Source organism: Schistocerca americana, chromosome 2 (assembly GCF_021461395.2).
Source record: "Schistocerca americana isolate TAMUIC-IGC-003095 chromosome 2, iqSchAmer2.1, whole genome shotgun sequence".
NCBI lineage: Eukaryota > Metazoa > Arthropoda > Insecta > Orthoptera > Acrididae > Schistocerca > Schistocerca americana.
In genome coordinates this window covers 715,800,184-715,820,811 of record NC_060120.1, presented here as the reverse complement: position 1 = coordinate 715,820,811, position 20,628 = coordinate 715,800,184, and the positions used below count along the sequence as shown (strand labels likewise).

The following is a 20,628-nucleotide window of genomic DNA, read 5'->3' as shown; positions in this document are numbered from 1 at the left end:
AACGTAGGTACGTTTGAACATTTTATTTCGGTTGTTCCATTGTGATACATGTACCTTTGTGAACTTATCATTTCTGATAACGCACGCTGTTACAGCATGATTACCTGTAAATACCACATTAACGCAATAAATGCTCAAAATGAAGTCCGTCAACCTCAGTGCATTTGGCAATACGTGTAACGACATTCCTCTCAACAACAAGTAGTTCGCCTTCCGCAATGTTCGCACTTGCATTGACAATGCGCTGACGCAATGTTGTCGGGCGTTGTTGGTGGATCACGATAGCAAATATCCTTCAACCTTCCCCACAGAAAGAAATCCGGGGATGTCAGATCCGGTGAACGTGCGGGCCATGGTATGGTGCTTCGACGACCAATCCACCTGTCATGAAATATGCTATTCAATACCGCTTCAACCGCACGCGAGCTATGTGCCAGACATCCATCATGTTGGAAGTACATCGCCATTCTGTCGTGCAGTGAAACATCTTGTAGTGACGTCGGTAGAACATTACGTAGGAAATCAGCGTACATTGCACCATTTAGAGCCGGCCGCGGTGGCCGTGCGATTCTGGCGCTGCAGTCCGGAACCGCGGGACTGTTACGGTCGCAGGTTCGAATCCTGCCTCGGGCATGGATGTGTGTGATGTCCTTAGGTTAGTTAGGTTTAAGTAGTACTAAGTTCTAGGGGACTGATGACCTAAGATGTAAAGTCCCATAGTGCTCAGAGCCATTTGAACAATTTTTTTTTTTTGCACCATTTAGACTGCCATCGATAATATTGGGGGCCAATTATCCTTCCTCCCATAATGCCGCACCATACATTAACCAGCCAAGGTCGCTGATGTTCCACTTGTCGCAGCCATCGTGGATTTTCCGTTGCTCAATAGTGCATATTATGCCGGTTTATGTTACCGCTGTTGGTGAATGACGCTTCGTCGCTAAACAGAAAGCGTGCAAAAAATCTGTCATCGTCCCGTAATTTCTCTTGTGCCCAATGGCAGAACTGTATACGCCGTTCAAAGTCGTCGCCATGCAATTCCTGGTGCATAGAAATAAGGTACGAATGCAATCGATATTGATGTAGCATTCTCAACACCGACGTTTTTGAAATTCCCGAGTCTCACGCAATTTATCTGCTACTGATGTGCGGATCATCCCCGACAGCAGCTAAAACACCTACTTGGGTATCATCATTTGCTGCAGGTCGTGGTTGACGTTTCACATGTGGGTGAACACTTCCTGTTTCCTTAAATAACGTAACGGCGAACGGACCGGACACTTGGATGATGTCGTCAAGGATACCGAGCAGCATACATAGCACACGCCCTTAGGGCATTTTGATCACAATAGCCATACATCAACACGATATCGACCTTTTTCGCAATTTGTAAACAGTCCATTTTAACAAATCAAATACCGTCCGCACTGGCGGAATGTTACGTGATACTACGTACTTGTACGTTTGTGCCTATTACCGCGCCATCTATCACAAAGCGAAAAAAGTGGTCCAACTAAAACATTCATATTTCTTTACGTACTACACGAATATGTAATAAAAATGGAGGTTCCTATTTTAAAAAACGCAGTTGATATCCGTTTGACCTATGGCATCGCCATCTAGAGGGCCAACCATAGCGCCATCCGGTTTGCCCCTTCAAGATGGCGAGTTTAGTTCTTTGTAGTTTTTTCGTTTGGTGCTTATTTCGTGAGATATTTGTCCCGGTCACTACCAATGGACCACCCTGTATAGTAGCCGAACTGTGGAAGCAGGTCGGAAATAGGTATGTAAGCAGGTTGACGGAGATACTACAAAACGTTTGGGAGACTGGAACAGTACGTTGTTTATTGGTCGATTTCGGGGAGGGGACCAAACAGCGAGGTCATCGGTCCCATCAGATGAGGGAAGGATGGGGAACGAAATCGACCGTGCGCACTTTCAAAGGAACCATTGGTACCTAAAGTACTCTCCACGACGTGCCATTAGGTGTGGCTTGCGGAGAATGATGTAGATGTGAACCGTCTCGGCATTTGCCTGAATTGATTTAAGGAAATCATGGAAAAACTAAATCGGGATGGCCAGACGCGGGTTTGGATCGTCGTCCTGCCAAATGTGAGTTCAGTGTGCCAATCAATGCGCCACCTCGCTCGGTAGTCCCTTGTGATTGAGCTTCTGCTTTGATTCATCGCTTGCTCAAGAAATCGGACTTGACTTTCAATAACTATCGAGGAATGTCGATGATACCTGTCACGTACGAGATTTTCTCTGAGGCCATATTACACAGAACGAATTCCAACTAAACACACAACTAGGAGACTCCTAGGGAGGAATCAGCAAAGGACGCTCTTGTACTCAAGGGATACCTGAAATCAGCGCTTCAATAAATGATAATGTCTGACAAGAAGAGTATCGGCGTCTTTGCTGATTTTAAGAAGGCGTAAGTTTCGATTGACAGGCCGTAATCTCATGAATATCCTGCGGGAATTACGGGTAGCTAGAAGACCCATAGTCGTATCCAGCAAACTTTAAAAGCCAGATCACGAGTAAATTTCAGAGGAACACTTTTAATATGTTTTGCAGTCAAGGTAGGAATAAGAGAGGGAGATGGTCTTTCGCCTCTTCTGTGTAATTCTGCACCAGAAAAGGTATTAAGAGAGTGGCTAAAGGAGTATTGGTGGCTATCTACTCAATATTTGTTATACTCGTAGGTAGATTCTGGAATGAATAAAATCTCTGTATTCCAGATTTCAGGTAAGGGGGACGGGGTGTGCCCCCTCTTGCGGACGCCCGTGGTTCTGCTGGAACCGATTTAAATTGAAACCTGCTGAATAATGCACAACTTTCTGTACAATGCTAAAAAGAGCAACGTTATCCGATTGATACGCTTTTTCCGTCTAGTGTTCACTCAATGGACGCAGTTTCTCCTGAATGAGTCGATACTGTCAACATGTAATGAAATAAGAATCATCTCGAACGATAATCTTACTATAGATGACCGTCGTCAAGCAACACAACAGGGGAGACACTGATACGTCTCCCCTGATGTGTACCCAGTACCTCACATACACAAGTTTGGAGGAACCTGAAACCAAGAATATTTAGCGTTTCCCAAGATTAGTTAAATAATATGCCAACACAGATTGAAGTAATTACTGATCTTTACCACTCTCGTAAGCAAGTCCTTAGCCTGGCTCAGAAAAACATAGCATGACGAGTACTGATTTCTGAATAACCACGAATCATTAGACATCTACCAAAATCTAAACTTTCTCACTTCCTAAGTACTTCGCCAGTGGGAACACACCGGCCATCATGAGATTGGCTGTTGCTTGCTAGCTGTGTGTCAGACACTGCACAACGCGCTTGTTTCTTAGCACACGGTAATAAAAAACACAAAACCAAATCAAAACGAAAATTCAGAATATAATACTAGCAGACAACACAAATCTACATGTATATGTGATAAAACTGGATGAAATATTAAGACTGAGAACTTTAGCATCACTCCTAATAATAGTAGCCTATTCATTTGCAATGATGAGGACTGAGTCGAAATAGGCAAAGAAGTAATATCCACAGTTGAAAATTATCTAAAGTACGAAATTAATTTCAATTCAGAAAGTTCCTTTAAAAAGCTGTTCAAAATTTAGTGGATTTTCAGTGACGTCAACAACATCGACAATGAGAAACTAACACAGCTTTAACACAAATAACAATTTTGTTACAAAGTTCTTTCCAGTAATAGTCCGTGAGGGTTGAGCTTTCCTGGAATATATAAAGTCTTCACTTAACTGGCGTTGTCGGCGTGTCGTCGTCGTCCACGTTGTTGGTTTGCAGTGTGTGAGCATACAGTCCAGCAATTATCGCCGTCGTGCTAATCCTCTTGACCGTAACCGTTCGTTGGTGGCTGCGGCAGGAACGTGCGACGTTTGTAGAACCCTCTCGATTAAAGTATCTATAACTGATTATGTAGATAAGACACACTTCCTTCAATTAAAATGTAGCGTATCCCGAAGTCATAGTTTTTGTTAACCTGTTTTAGTCACAGTTTTGAATTTGGTGTTTCCCAGTCACGAATCAGAAAATTACAAAGTAACATAGTTTACAATAAGAAAATACATTACTGTGTTGATAAACGTTCACAATGGATACCATATGCTCAGAGTAATCATGCGGAGATCAGCACATTGACCAGTGTTATAAATATCAACTCACGACGAGAAAGTGCATTAACGTATTTCTGATTTAATTTGACAGTTCGCGGTATGCATTACAGACTTCGTGCTGCTCATACTAGATACCGTACACGCACGGCATTCACTCGGCTTGGCAACCTGTACATCGTAATTTCAACATTAACGTTCTGAATGTCCGTTCAGAATGAGAAGCAATGCGACACGTCTCAGTGTAAACGTATATGACCGACAAAGCAGTTTTTTAACATCGACCGAGAACTCAGCAGCACCGCATTTATTCGACACGACAGTCAACTCCCTTCTCGCTCTACGGACTTCTTTTTTGATTGGTGTTCCTCTATCGACCTCTCGATATATTTCTACAGCTCTTAGCATTACACAGAGTACATGATCAATAATTTCATATAAAACCATAATTTCATCTTATTATGTACATGCAAAGTCAGAAAAAATAAAAAGAGCGGTTCCATTACTCATACAGAATCATAGATACACAAAGCAACAAGATTACAAAAGCCATACTATATATAATCTTCCGACGTACTAAGAAAAGAAAGCAGGAAACAAGAAAATAAAGAAGCAGAGAGGAAAGAAAAAATATATCGTATCGTATTATTTTCACAAACGGCACGCTGAATTTATGTGTAGGGAGTTAGAATTCCGAGACACCTGAGCAATGGCCTACCCGAAGTTCGTGAACTGACACCCAGATCAGTCTCGTAGTAATTTTTTGCTCTAAGAATATTCTTGTTGAATGCCCAGATTTTCTCAAAAATATAACACCGTACGCGATAACAGAGTGGAACTGAGAAAAGTGAGTGACCTCGCGCGTTTTCGTGTCTGAGACGGTGGGATTAATCTTACATTGAAGATAGCAGCAATCTGATCTTGAACATCCTACTTCTCAGAAAGGTTTCCACCTACCCACATCGCAAAAAATTTAAAAACTTCATTGACTGTTTGACCACATTGGGACAACAAAGTTTCGCTACTACTTAAGTTCCGAGTCAGAAACTTAATGCAATGCGTTTTGTTGCAGCTAAGCGTTAATCTCGCATAATAAGGCACGTGGTGGATAGGGTGGCAAATGTGTATAAAGAGCAGGCTGATATTCACAATGTCCACGGAGTATATACAGTGCATTTCTGCCTCGTTTCCTCTCTGCATAACGGTAGAAACGTAGCTGTGATGAAAAAACAACGCGAAATACTCCAAAGATGATTCTGTAAATAGCAACTAAGACCCAACGCAAGTTCATGTTATAATAAGTGACCACTTGAGCTATCAGACTATGGTCAGTGCTGTATCCAGCAGGTGGTGCAATCACTGCAGCGTCCTAATACTACCGCCTGGCAGTCACACAGAATAAAATGCCACCACTCTCTAGACTGGACGCTAGACGAATGGGTGGTCGCCAGCTTCACCCAGCTGGTGTCATGTGAGATTTACTGCTGACGAGTCAAAATAATTTTGACGAAATTAGACTAGAATATAATAAAAAGAACTGCATTTCACTTTCGTTTTGCCACTTTTGTCATACTGTTTAACTAGCAACCACAAACATACTGCTTTACAAAGAAAACCCGCTTAGAAAGATAGTAATGACGAACCAGACCAATTTGAATGTATTCACTAGTGACGAAAAATTACTTCACTGCGAAGCAGGAATAGCTGCAAAACGTCAGTGCCGGTTTCTTCTGGGAAGATGCTGAAGAGCAATGCAGTGCCGGTTGTTCGCATTCTTTCATTTCTAACGCTTGTCCGCCCCCGGTAATTGAGTGATCAGCGCGACAAAATGTCAATCTTAAGGGCTCGGGTTCGATTCCCGGCTGGGTCGGAGATTTTCTCCTCTCAGGGACTGGGTGTTGCGTTGTCCTAATTTCATAATTTCATCCTCCTCGACGCGCAAGTCGCCGAAGTGGCGCCAAATCGAAAGACTTGCACCCGGCGAACATTTCCAACGCAAATCTTCATTAGGCATTGCCCATAAAGCTATTATTTACATTAATGTTGAAGAGGTAGTAGTTAACATGAGTCGAAATGTCTCACGTAGAATGTTTAACTTGCGAAATTTTTGTGTGGTGGAGCAGAGGGCACAGGTTATATTTACAAACATGCAATTGCAGTAATTGATAGTACCGTAAATTTGGGTTCATATCGATTCTTTTTCGGCTACACAGATTAGGTATTTAGTAAATAATACGTCAAAGAACTGGAAAATGTTTGAGTGTCAAAATTAATCATCACAGGAATACAGTGTGTGATGCTGGGAAGAACTCCGCTAACAGTTCGTAAAATTGTTGTTTATTGAAACAAAACCGGCTTCGCGACCTAACGCCCCATTGTCAGGTGCAACCTACATGGTAAAAAGCAAAGTACAGTGTCATCGCATTTTTTGGATTTTAAAATTATTGAAGGAACATCTAAATACATTCATAACATTAAAAGACCATAGGCAAACCCATCGCTCCTAGTCAAACTTTTCTATTCAGCGAATATTGTCAATACTATGGCGTGCAGAAGGTAAAGGAGATGTGCTCCATTCTCAAAAATTTTCCTGCGTATAAAAAGAAAACAGAAAATATTTTATAGCGAGCGGACGATAAAAGTTTTCAAAGAAGGGGCCGGACTAGAGATAAAAAATTGTCACTGCTAACATAATTAATCGCGGCGCTATTCAGATTACTATGTGGAAAGCATCAGGTGTCTGTGCATTACCAGTGTAACGGCAGGGCAGCTCGGTGCAGGGCAAAGCAAAAACGGCCCGGACGAACGGCTAAGAGAGGCTAGATGGCTAGCGGGACGAAAGCTATCGATGTGGACAGTGTGACGCCACACACTCAAGAGTAGGAGCGCCGGGTCGCTGCTATCTTCACAAGCGAGAATAACATAGAATTTTATTACGTATTAACATCTAATCACACAGTCAATCACAATTAGCCAGAATGTTATGGTGCTTTAATTCCACTTGGTTGTTCAACGTGAACTGTGCGTTTTCGTTTTTATATCTAAAAATTTCTGCTTCCTCTAACATATTCATAATATGGCTTTTTTTAGGACGTATTTTTAAATTTTCTGAACGGCTTGTGATGCTGTGTCCCACTTCGCATAACTGCGCTGTTAATGCAGATCGTGGGTTACTTTAGTTAAGTGTTCCTGGAATCTTATTCTAAAAGACCTATCGGTTTGTCCTATATATTTCTTAGGGCAGTCATTGCATGTAATGCAGTATACACCCGCTTCATTATATTTATTTACCACAACCGTTTATTTGTGCCTGAGTTTACTGCCTAGGCTTTCACAATAAAATATTTCATAAAACACCCCATTAGGAGTTGGATTTTCAGAAGCACTGAAACATGTATTTTTTATTTCCAACCAAAAAGACAAATACCAATTTGCACAGAGCTAGCTTTAAAAATTCTTTCGTAGCTTTTTAATAATGATTTATTTTCAAAAAAAATTCTCCGAGTATTTTATCCTCTTAGGGGCTAAATCTCAAAAAATGCTGAAACAGGTGTTTCTTTATTTCTAACCGAGAAACCAAATACCGGGTTTCGTAGGTCTAGCTTAAAAATTACCTTAATAGCGAGGTATTTTCAAAAGATCATTCATCTCCTATTTCATCCCCTCAGGGACGGAATTTAGGAAAATCTCTTCTTATACGACGCCTATGATACAGAATCAACATCTTCTGTAAATTTCAAGTTTCTGTCCATAGTGGTTTGTACTGGGCGGTGATGGGTCAGTGAATCAGTCAGTCGGGACACTGGTTTTTATAAAGATAATAACACGGACACTGTTAATAAAAGTGTATTATTTACTATATACCATACTAAAACCAATGTACAGTAGGTGCTGTAATCAGTTAGAAATAGAGTTTGATTAGTTTTCAATGTTTTAGGACGTCTAAATAAATTGTAGTTTATTTACTGTAACAATTCATTAAACTTCTTGCTTGGAATGTCTTTCATTAGGATATTCTAGTTAAGTAATATGTCTCAATAATTTTTAATAACTGTTATTAAAATTACTTGCAATATTAAAAAATTGGATCAATCTGAGTAAAGAAAAAATTGCAAGTAGTTAGTATTAAGGGAGTGGGGGGGGGGGGGGGGGGGGGGCGGAGGGAGCATTGCCCATTCTGCTATGTGTCTAGCATCCAGATTTAGACTTTTCGTCATTTTCCTTAATTGTTTAAACAAATGCCAGGATAGTTCGTTTTTAAAGGACTTAGCCGATTTCCTTCCTCATCCGTACCCGGTCCAAGTCTTTACTTAGTCTATAATGACGTCATAGCCAACTGGATGTTAAATCCTAAGATTCCTTATTTATTATGGCTGTACATTTTTGTACCGGCAGATGTATCAGACATTTAAATTACTAGAGTTCTTCAACGTGAAGGCAATGGACTTGCGAGAGGAACACTCAAGACCAATGCTACGCTTAGCCTCTGTGTTGAGTCTGTGGGGTCGCCACTTGTTAATCTTGCACTGGTCACCCTACAGTCAGTACCATCTCATGCTGTAGTTCTCTTTGCAATGTAATGCAACTTTACAATCGGCTGGAAACACTATGGCCATTTTGGTTCTGGACAAATAAGGACCTGGTGGCACGAGCTCAGTGGGGTAACTGTTATATTGCATCATGGGACGCATGGCCTGGCCACCGGTTCCGTGAAAGTGATGTTTTGTGACGACGGAAACTAGGACTGAGAGAAGGAGGGAGAAAAAGGGAAGCGATTGCAGCGAATTAAAATGGGAAGAGAAATTACATGTAGATACTGAAGTGGCAACTTAGTACATAAATAGAGGTGATAATCTAATCATTATAAGGGACTGGAATGCGGTGCGGTTATATGAAGAGAGAAGAAGAGTTATTGGTGGATATAAGCTTGGCAGTAGGAATGAGAGAGGAGAAAGACTGAGCTCTGCAATACATTTCAGATATTAATAGCAAATATATAGTTCAAAAATTACAAGAGGGGCTGAGAGGTGGTAAGATAACAGCTGGATTAGGTATTGGACAGACAGAGATTCCGTAATCAGGTATTGGATTGTAAGGCGTACCCAGGAGCAGATATACACTCAGGTCAAAACGATGAAGAGTAGAAGGAAGTTTAAAAGAATCGCTCAGAGGAATCAGTGTGCGAAAAAGTGGGTTGCTGAAGTGCTACGGAATAATAAGATGCGTTTGAAGTTCTCTAAGGCTGTAGCTTCTTCGATAATGAGTACCGCTATAGACATCTCAGGTGAAGAGAAATAGACATCCCTAAAAAGGGCAGTCACTGAAGTTTGGCAGAAACACAGGGACAAAGAAAGTAATTGTGAAGAAACCTTGCGTAAAAGAAGAACTAGTACAAGTGGTCGATGGAAGAAGAAAGTACATAAGTGTTCTGGATAAGATAGGAATACAGCAATATGCCACTTAAGAATGAAATACACTGTCTGATCAAAAGCGTACGGACACGTATGGTTCAAATGGCTCTGAGCACTATGGGACTCAACTTCTGAGGTCATTAGTCCCCTAGAACTTAGAACTAGTTAAACCTAACTAACCTAAGGACATCACACACACATCCATGCCCGAGGCAGGATTCGAACCTGCGACCGTAGCGGTCTTGCGGTTCCAGGCTGCAGTGCCTAGAACCGCACGGCCACTTCGGCCGGCGACACGTATGAATACGGAGAGAGTCCACCCTACGCTCTTCTGACAGCCGGAACTCTGCTAAGGACATTTTGAATGAGGTGTCCGAATGTTTGTTGAGAACTGGCAGCTCATTCTTCCTCAAGCTTCGAAATTGGAGAAAGTAGTGAGGTTAGACAGCGGGGGCTGGAGCTAAGGTGACTTTCTAACTCAACCCAAAGGTTGGGTTCAAGTCGGGACTCTGAACGGGCCAGTCCTTTTAAGGAACGTTATTTTCCACAGACTATTGCCTCACAAATGTTGCTTTATGACAGGGTGCTTTGTCATACTGAAGCAATTATCGTCTTCGAATTGTTCCTCTACTATAACCAATATACAGTATAATGGTATAAAATATGTTAGTATCCTACCGTAAATAACTTTTAATTAATGAACAATAAGGGGACCACGTCCTAGCAACGGAAAGCACCCCCATTCAGTACCACACCACCTCCTTACTTCACTATAGGCACTACACGTGATGGAGGTAACTTACGTCAGACATTCGACAAACTCTTTCGGAATCCCACAGGGTGTAACTGAATCATCACTCCAGGTCGCTCATTTTCAATCATCCACTGTCCAGCAGCGTCGCTCTCTGCACGATCCCAACTGCCGCTTAGTAATGCGGCTTACGTGGATCTGGTCGACATTTTAACTCCCCACGCACAGTCACTGGGCCAGATACACTGTTGGTAGCACAATTGATCGTTTCTGATGATTTCATGCGACTTTTTTAGAAACCTTTTACAACCTCCCTCCGCAAAACTTGTCAGTACATGACGCCTACCTAGTTTTGGTTTAGCCGTGATTGATCCAGTTCAGAATCACGTCAGCAGCAGCAGACTTGAACAGCTTTAGAAGGGTTGAAATGTGCCTGATGGACCTGTTAATCAGGTTGTGATCCAACAACTAGTCCATGTTCGAAGTCACTGAGCTTTACTGACCTACTCATTGTGCAGTAACTGCTTCTCTACTGTCAACAGAGTACTCCCCGCCTCATTTTATACTAATGAGTCCTCCTCTTGTGACATCTAGTGCTCAGTGCCACATTACATAGGCCTGTATGGATACTTTTCATTTGATGGTGTAAATACAAAGTGCAGGAGAGTCATAGCGAAATGACTGCATGAAAACATGTGAAGAAATCGAAAGGGAAATAGCCGTCGGAAAGAAGGATATGGTATTTAGAAAAGTCTCAACAACCTTAGCTGAAATTAGAAACAAGGGCGGCAACATTAAGAGTGCAATGGGAACTTCACTGTTAAATGTAGAGGAGAGAGAGGATAGATTGGCTGAAGAGAAGCATACTAAGCTGCTGCCAGCCTGCCCCCTTCGGGGCGAATCAAAACTCAATAAAGAAAAAAAAGGATAGATTGAAAGAGTACACTAAAGGCCTCTATTAAAGCGAAGAAGTATCTAATGAGATGACACCACGAAACGAAAGTCGATATGGAAGATAAAGGGGACCGATTATTAGAGTAAAAGTTTAACACACCTTTGGAAGACTTGACATCAAGTAAGGCAGAAGGGATGGATAAAATTCTTTCGAAATTTCCAAAATCACTGGGGGAAGTGGCAACAAACGAGTGTTCAGGTTGGTGTGTAGAATATATCACGCTCACACCATACCATCAGACTTTCAGAAAAGTATCATTAATTCAATTCCGATGAGAGCAAGTGCGGGTAAGTGTGACAACTATCGCACAATCAGCTTCAATCTCCTGCATCCAAGTTGCTTACAAGAAATACAGAAGAATAGGAAAGAAATCTGACGATTTGTTAGATAACGATCAGGTTTTAGGAAAGGTAAAGGCAATCTTGACTTTGTGCTTAAAAATGGAATGGAAACTCAACAAAAATCAAAACCGGTTCATCTGTCGACCTAGAAAAAGCGTTCGATAGGGTAAAATGGCGCAAGATATTCGAAAGTAGTGTAAGTTACAGCGAAAGACAGGTGATATACAATACATATAAGAATCAAGAGTGAACAATGAAAATGAGACCAAGAACGAAGTGCTCGTATGAAAAATTGTTTAAGACAGGGTTGCAATCAATCTCCCCCAGCCGCTATGGGTAGCCGCGCGGTCTAGGGCGCCTTGTCACGCTCCTCGCGGCTTCCCCCATCGGTGGTTCGAGTCCCCCCTTGGGGATGGGTGAGTGTGTTGTACTTAACGTAATGTTAGTTTAAGTTAGATTAAGTAGTGTGTAGGCTTAGGGACCGATGGCATCAGCAGTTTGTTCCCATGGGAATTCACACACATTTGAACATTTTTTAATGTCCCTTGCTGTTCAACGGACACATCGTAGAAGCAATGACGAAAATAAAAAAAAATCATGTTTAGGATTAAAATTTAGGGTGAAAGGTTATCAATGATAAGATCTGCTCATGACATTGCTATCCTCAGTGGAAGTGAGGACGAACTGCAGGACCTGTTGGATAGAAAGAAAATTTTAATGAGCACACATTATGAATCGATAGCAAACTGAAGAACGACGAACATAATTCGGAGTATCAGACGTAATATTAGCAATAAACTTCATGACCACGAAATAGACTAAGTTAAAAAAATTTGCTACCTAGTAACGAAAATGTCTCACGACGGGCGAATCAAGGGGACATAAAAAGCAAAATGGTACGGGCGAAGATGGCATTCCTGTCCAAGAAGAGTCCACTACTGTCAAACAAGGTCCTTAATTTGAGAATGAAATTTCCGAGAATGTTAGTTCGTAGCTCAGTGTTGTATAGTTGTGAATCACAGACTGTGAGAAACCCGGAAAAGAAGAGAATCGAAGAGCTTGAGATTTTTCTGTAGAAAGATATTGAAAATTATATGAACCGATACGACAAGCTGGAGTACATTAAACAAATCATTGAGGAGATAGGTGCAAGTGCTGCTCTGAGATGAAGAAGTTGGCACAAGAGGGTAATTCTTGGCGGGCTGCGCCAAAACAATCAGAAGAATGGTGACTTTAAAAAAATGCAAGGCGAATGGAGATGTCTGAAAGGAAACCAGGAGGAGATTGAGACTTGACTGTGTTGAATAATAGTTCTATGAAACCTACTTGTCCGTGGTATGGGAGACATTCTGTCTTGCTTCTGTCTAATACTTTGTTCAACACAATAAAAGAGTCACTCTTTAGATACCCCGTAAATGTCTCCCACTGCGACGCAGAAGTTTGAAATGTGGTTCAAATGTGTCTATGATCTTCCTCTGGAAAAGCTTGACGCTCTGCGACGTCACACTGGCGATCGGTGACACTTCAAACATCAAGGTGTCGACACACTCGAGAAAAGGGTCTAAGCTCAGAAGTTCATGTGAAGAGTAGGGTGGGTTAACGTTGTTACAGTGGCACCACATATCACCAAAATTCTGTCCAACGTCACCGTGAACATCTCCCACGATAGGAAGGTCGTCACACCCCATTTTACCCCACATTTCACCCCTGCTATTGACGTCTCCGCAATGGAGGTCAGATCCACGACTCCCAGCGATGCAATCAAGCGGTTTTCTTACGGTTAGCTGAGGAAAACATCTCAGGCACTGTGCCACTGAATATCTACACAAAAATCCTTATGGGGTGGCATAAAGGATGTCAACGAAACAATCACTTCCCTTGGGAGATTGATTCCCATACTCTTCACAGTCGAAAACGACAGTTCGCAGTGCTATGAGCAACAATACACTGCTGACACACCACGAATGACTCAACACTTCTCTAAGGACATCGTGGTCCTGCTACCCCATTGAACGTGATCGCTCCCCTTTGGAGTGTAGCACAACCGGAATTTTTGCTAGGGACCGTTCAAACCATTTGTACCTGTTCCGAAGAACCAAAGACCTCTCATGCTTTTTAGCCCTCCTGTTTCTCTCCTTCTGTGGCATGCTCACGGGAAGGGCAGTGGGCAAAGGCGTCATCGACATATGTATGAATACAACAGCAAAGGGTCCCTCTAAAAACCATGTATATCGGCAACACCCGCGGCCCACCTGCACACGTATGTTGGGCACCTTAAAAAGTCCCTGTACAGAGGCATCTATTCACTGAATCCTAGGCACCGGTGTGACGGTCATCTATTTAGACACACCATAGCTGGTTGGCGCTACAATGTTCAACTAAGAGCCTGCTGATCACACGCGAGGTCTGAGGGGTGTCGAAAAGGATTCCTGTCACGTCAGTGCCTACAGTGTTGCCGAACTGGGGTCTTAGAGGGACCGTTTCCCATTTCATTCACAGTTGTGTCAATGTCGCAACCCCTCTCCACCTATGTTCAGTGGGGTGTCAGGCCCAGGATATCCTTAGAGAAGGGTTGAAGCGTCCGAGGTGTGTCAGCAGTGTCAACGTCAAGAACGGCATCCTGTTGCTTATCGCTCTGTGAGCTATCGTTTACGACGGTGAAATGTGTCGGAATCAACGCCCCAAAATAAGGGGTGGTTTCATTTATGTCACCCACCCAGACCTTTTCGTATCGACTATGGGCACCGGTGTGTTTGAAACGATTTACTATGCCATCCATAAGAAAACTGCGTGATTTCAACGCTGGGTGTCGCCATTCTGACCATTTCAGACGTGTCAACAGAAGAGGTTAAACGTGTGTGAGAGGTAGTGTAACGAACTTGCTATTTAGTGACACATCCACTGTGGCGATGCGCAGAACTGTGGTGAAATTTGGTGCCAACGTGACATCGTTATCCCATCTTACATATCACATAAACTCCTGAGCGGTGATGTTTTCTCCGCATGTGTCAACACCTTGCGATTTCAAGTGTCGTAGAGCCCGAGGGTACTGTTACAGGGCGTCACGCTTTTGTACCATTACATAATAAGGTTGTAGACACCTTTGAGCGAAATTTCAAACCTCTGAATCTCATTGGGAGTTAATCATAGAGTTTAGAAAAAGTGATCCCCCAATTGCATTGCGCAGTATAGATGCAGTCGTTCTCGTTATGCCAAAGCGAGCCAATGCAATGAGTGTGAAAGGAGTACGTGATGCGCTTGTTATTGGGTTTGTTATGGCTTGACATTAAACGACATTGAAACAATTAAAAAAGTATCACATTATAGTCGCAGCCAACGTGACTTTTCTGTGTGTGCGGTTATTGTTGAATATGTACCTTTTACTTCATTGTAAAATTGTGTCGATCTCAGTAAACGAATAACCAGGCTAGGTTGCGCTATGACAGACACCAGGTTCCCTAGCTACGTCACTGCATATAGTGCGGAGCAAATTAGTATCTTAAATGGAGGATGCAGTCAGTTACCACGTGGATGAGGTACAGAACAATTTACGTAAAAATTATTCACGTTCAGGAACGCTTCGCACCAGACAACATTATAGGTGAATCTTTTATTATATTTCGGTTGAACAATAGAGATAGGCCTAAACTTGGTGACTTCACCGGTTACTCAGTGGTATTCGGTGGATTTGTTCTCAAGATTTATCTACAAATTGCGTTTACAGATGTTAAATGTTCAGGGCACCAGAGCAGATGAGACGTACTCGATCTTTGAAATTCTTTAATTGCTATGCCCCCTAAGAGCCGATCAACATATTTAGCATTTTTACCAACGCAATGAGAAATTGTTTTCTAGTCAGGATTCCCTTCTCCACTTGAAAGAGATGTCGTTCTGCTGGGTACCTGGACTCTTTGGAAATAAGTTTACAGCTCAAGCAGTCAAGGATACATACACGGGACACACGGGACATACTATGGCACACTGCGCCACCGCCTTACACGCACACACCTCATTCGTGAGTCACAGCATCTTGAGCCAGTGGGAAGAATGGAACATGGAAGTGACGGACATCTCTACAATTCGCCAACGGAATTCCTCCCTCCCTTCGGTTACTGAAGCGAGGGGAATTATTGTTAATACGCCTCAGATAGATTATTGTCCTAAGATGCATGTCACACGAATTCCTCGCAAGGGGAAATATCACCCCCTATCCCCACCTCCATCCAGTGAACAGTGAAGTTGGCCGCCAAATTGTAATTGAATGTGGACAAAATATTAGTCCCTCTCAAAGGACAGCACACAAATACCGTGAAACACCGCTTCTAATCTGGCTAATAGTTTGTGTCCGACGAGGAAGAGATAACACAAGTTTCTTCAAGTCTTCCACATCTAACTAAAGCCTCTAGAATGTCGTTAAACATTTTTTGCTCCGTCGCCCACAGGTACGTGTAATATTATGTTGATAACTATTACTTTAGATGCGTCTAACCCAAATGATAAAAAATAATTTTATACGTGTTTCGTCTTTATTAATTGCAAGGCGTCTTCAGTGGCGTGAAACATACACGTATTTGTGTTTAAACTTTTTTGATTCACATTTTGGATATTATACAGCAAAACGAGGATAATGGAATGTAGTCAAATTAAGTCGGGTGATGCTGAGGGAATTAGATTAGGAAATGAGACACTTAAAGTAGTAAAGGAGTTTTGCTATATGGGGAGCAAAATAACTGATGATGGTCGAAGTAGAGAGGATATAAAATGTAGACTGACGATGGGAAGGAAAGCGTTTCTGAAGAAGAGAAATTTGTTAACATCGAGTATAGATTTAAGTGTCAGGAAGTCGTTTCTGAAAGTATTTGTATGGAGTGTAGCCATGTATGAAAGTGAAACATGTACGATAAGTAGTTTAGTCAAGAAGAGAATAGAAGCTTTCGAAATGTGGTGCTGAAAATTAGATGGATAGATCACATAACTAATGATGAAGTATTGAATAGAATTGGGGAGAAGAGGAGTTTGTGGCACAACTTGACAAAAAGAATGGACCGGTTAGTAGGACATGTTCTGAGGCATCAAGGAATCACAAATTTAGCATTGGAGGGCAGCGTGGAGGGTAAAAATCGTAGAGGGAGACCAAGAGATGAATACACTAAGCAGATTCAGAAGGATGTAGGTTGCAGTAAGTACTGGGAGATGAAGAAGCTTGCACAGGATAGGGTAGCATATAGAGCTGCATCAAACCAGTCTCAGGACTGAAGACCACAACAACAACAACAGGGGTACTAAGATTATAAACAGTCAAGGCACTTTCAGTTATCTGTGATGTATTGATAGTGGTAATTTCTCCTACAAAATTACGTAGTCGCTTTTCTACATGTGTTCTTTTAGATGTTCTGCAGCTGTTCTTCTTCTGCTTATTGCCATACGAAATTTCGTTTCGCAGCAGAAGGAAATAAACATTTGCTTACTTCATGCTATTTTTTGGATGGTATTATTACCAACCGTTGAATGTTGAATGTGTGTTTATGATGTCAGTGATGTATCCCTGTATTTCATTTAACATGGTTGTGAGTACAAAAGGATTTGTAATTACTTTTTCACTTCTTTCATTAAGTTTAACAGAGAGTGTGAATTGATGTGTGTCTGGTCGCTTGTCACTTTTTTGTTCTCTATTATAGCTTTCTGGATGTGATAGTGCTCCCGTATCTCGCAGATAATTTGATCCCACAGAACTCACAAATTGGAAGAATGTTGATGGCTACGTTTTATCTCTTGTTTCAAATATTATTCTATGGTTCAAAATGGTTCAAATGGCTCTGAGCACTATGGGACTCAACTGCTGAGGTCATTAGTCCCCTAGAACTTAGAACTAGTTAAACCTAACTAACCTAAGGACATCACAAACATCCATGCCCGAGGCAGGATTCGAACCTGCGACCGTAGCGGTCTTGCGGTTCCAGACTGCAGCGCCTTTAACCGCACGGCCACTTCGGCCGGCATTATTCTATGAGTCGGGTTTAGATAGAGTGTGTTCGTCATACCAGGACCGTATGTGTGCAGTCCTGTAAACACGGTTGTTGTCATCTTGGAAGATGTCCACAGCATACTCATGGTTAAAACATAGAAGAAAGGACAACACTCGGTCACCGAGAATTTCAAATAAGCTTATGGCGTGGTACAGAAAATAGGCCTTAAACATCACTATGGCCTCCACACTTTAGAGATTAAGCGGCTCATTGGGCTATCGGTAACCTTGATGGCTTGCGTTATTTGAAAACATGAGAACTCGCGGGTCTTCCAATCACACGACATTCCTCCAGCCAGTCATTGTCCAGTTTCTGTATTATCTGGCCCATTGACGACGTGCTGCTCTATGTGCCACTATGAGCGATAGCTTTATAAGAGGCTTCTGACTTCGAATGTCCAGTGCATGCATTTCCCTTCGCTATGATCGCTCAGAAACTGGTTGAGGTCGTTCATTGAGAGCAGCAATTCCCGTCAGGTTTGTAACCGATTGTCATTGACAATGGTTATTCCCGTCTCTGGTCCCTGTTGGTTAAGATCCATGTACGAAGATCGTTCTTATGCCACGTTACATGGCTCCGAGTGGTACACTATTCCTCGTAGACGCCTTGCCAACAAGTCGGGCAACTTCATTCACGGAGTGGTCACAGATACGGCCCAATATGATAGTTTCTTCCCGCCGTTCTGTTGCGTCTTCACGTCGAAGCATCAGCCTGCCCTGAATCTATACAACTCACTGATATACGCTCCGCTGACTGACCTACGTTATCTGTGGTCACCTGAGATTCTACTACCAGTCTTACACCGTCCACAGCACTCCGAACCTACTACTGATCTGTTTTAAGAGAATGTCTACTATTACGAACTGTGATCTTATCACACAAGCAATTTATAAGCTGCTACATGCTCTATTTTTTGGTTGATATTGAGACAAATGAGAACTTATTTCATCATAATATGCACCGAGGGAAAAAATCGTAACATCAAACTAAAAAAAGTTCTTGTAGGGTAATGACATTTCTGGAATACATTTGTGTATGTAACATATTTAAGTGATTAACATTACAAGATAACTAGTTAACATAAGGGCGTGATAAGCCATTACAAATATGAAATGCTGGTGCATTAATAGCCGGTGTAACCAGCAGAACGTTGAACGCAAGAAGACAAATGTGCAATACTTTCTGTTGTACAGGTGTCAGATGTCAGTTTCTGGGCTGATGTTCCATGCCTGTTCCACTTGCTCGGTCAGTACAGAAATCATTAATGCTGTATGTGGATGACGCTGGAGTTGTCGTCCAATGATGTCCCATATGAGATCGATTGAAGACAGATCTAGTGGTCGAGCAGGCCAAGGCAACATGTCGACACACTGCAGAGCATTTTGGGTTACAACAGTGGTATGCGGGTGAGCGTTATCCTGTTGGAGAACGCCTCCTGGAATGCTGTTCGAGAATGACATCACAACAGGTCGAACCACAAGATTGACGTACAAATTTGCGGTCAGGGTGCATGAGACGACCACGAGAACGCTTCTGCTGTTATACGAATCGCACCCAAGACCAGAACTCCAGTGTAACTCTAGGGTGTCTCACATGCAGGCAGGTTGGTTCGAAGCCCACAACTGACCTTCTAATCAGCACACAATATCACTGGCACCAAGGAAGGAACAACTTGCATCAGAAAACATAACAGACCTCCACCCTGCTCTCCAATGAGTTCTCGCTTGACACCACTGGTGTCGCAAATGGTGGTGGTTTGGGGTCAATAGAATACACAGCACATGTTGTCTGTTTCGGAGCTGTCCTTGAAACAACCGATTTGGAATAGTTTGTTGTGTTGCTGTGGTGCCAACTGCTGTTCAAATTGCTGCTGCAGATGCAGTATGATGCGCCAAATGGTTCAAATGGCTCTGAGCACTACGGGACTTAACATCTGAGGTCATCAGTCCCCCAGAACTTAGAACTACTTAAACCTAAGGACATCACACACATCCATGCCCGAGGAAGGATTCGAACCTGCGACCGTGGCGGTCGCGCGGAGTATGATGCGCCAGAGCAACACCTCTCAATAGTGCCACATGACCGTCCGCAGGCCTGTATTGTTGCGGCAGTACATTTTCGTGACCACTGCCGCCAACAATCATGTACAGTGGCTTCATTCCTGACAAGTCTTTCCACAATATCGTAGAATAGGGTGACCAAATTATTTTCGGTGAAAACCGGGACACATTCACCCGGGTGGCAATGGACACCTCATTCCACATGTACCCAGGTTTCTTAATTTTAAATATTAATGTTTTGTTGATACATTTTGTTAACCCGATTATTATTGTTGGCCAAAGTACCGCTCAAAGTAAATTATTGCCCGAGTGTATCAATACTCATACTGTCATTACTAGTATGGGACAATGAAGGTTTTAGACAAATAAGCTAAAATATATTAATTTCTTGTATTTCCTTAAATATAGCGAAATACCAAAAATTTGAGAAAGTTTCACGAAATGTATTTAAAAACTGAATTCCGGGACTTTTGAGCGTCCCGAAACAAATTTTCGGGACACCGGAACACAGGGATGAAAACCGGGACAATCCCTGTTTTCCGGGACGTTTGGTCACCCTATCGTAGAAGGAATAACCAGCTTCTCGTAGTCCTATTAGACGACCTCGTTCAAACTCAGTGAGGTGTTGATAATGGCATCACTGTCACGTTAAAGGCATTGTTGACTAACACCAATTCACCGCATTTGATCTCAAAGGTAATAACGCTCAGGACCGTTACAGCATTGTTATCCGACTGGCACGAAATCTGAGTAGACCTCGCCTTTAAGATGCAGAAAATCACCTACCAACTTTCGTTTCTGTCGCACACCTACTCCTTGTCTTTGCGATTACTTTAACGTCAGTGTACATTAAATAGCATCGGAGGAGGTGGCTTGTTTTATGAAATTCCACTTTGTCCCAACACAAACGTTCTTCCTGCC

General features: G+C 42.3%; 1 protein-coding gene across 1 annotated transcript in view; it reads left to right on the top strand.

Annotated features, from left to right (window-relative positions):
• Positions 1 to 20,628, top strand: part of LOC124595178 (aquaporin-11) — a 244,824-nt gene that overhangs the window by 72,875 nt on the left and 151,321 nt on the right. The gene's annotated exons all lie outside the window — the stretch shown is intronic.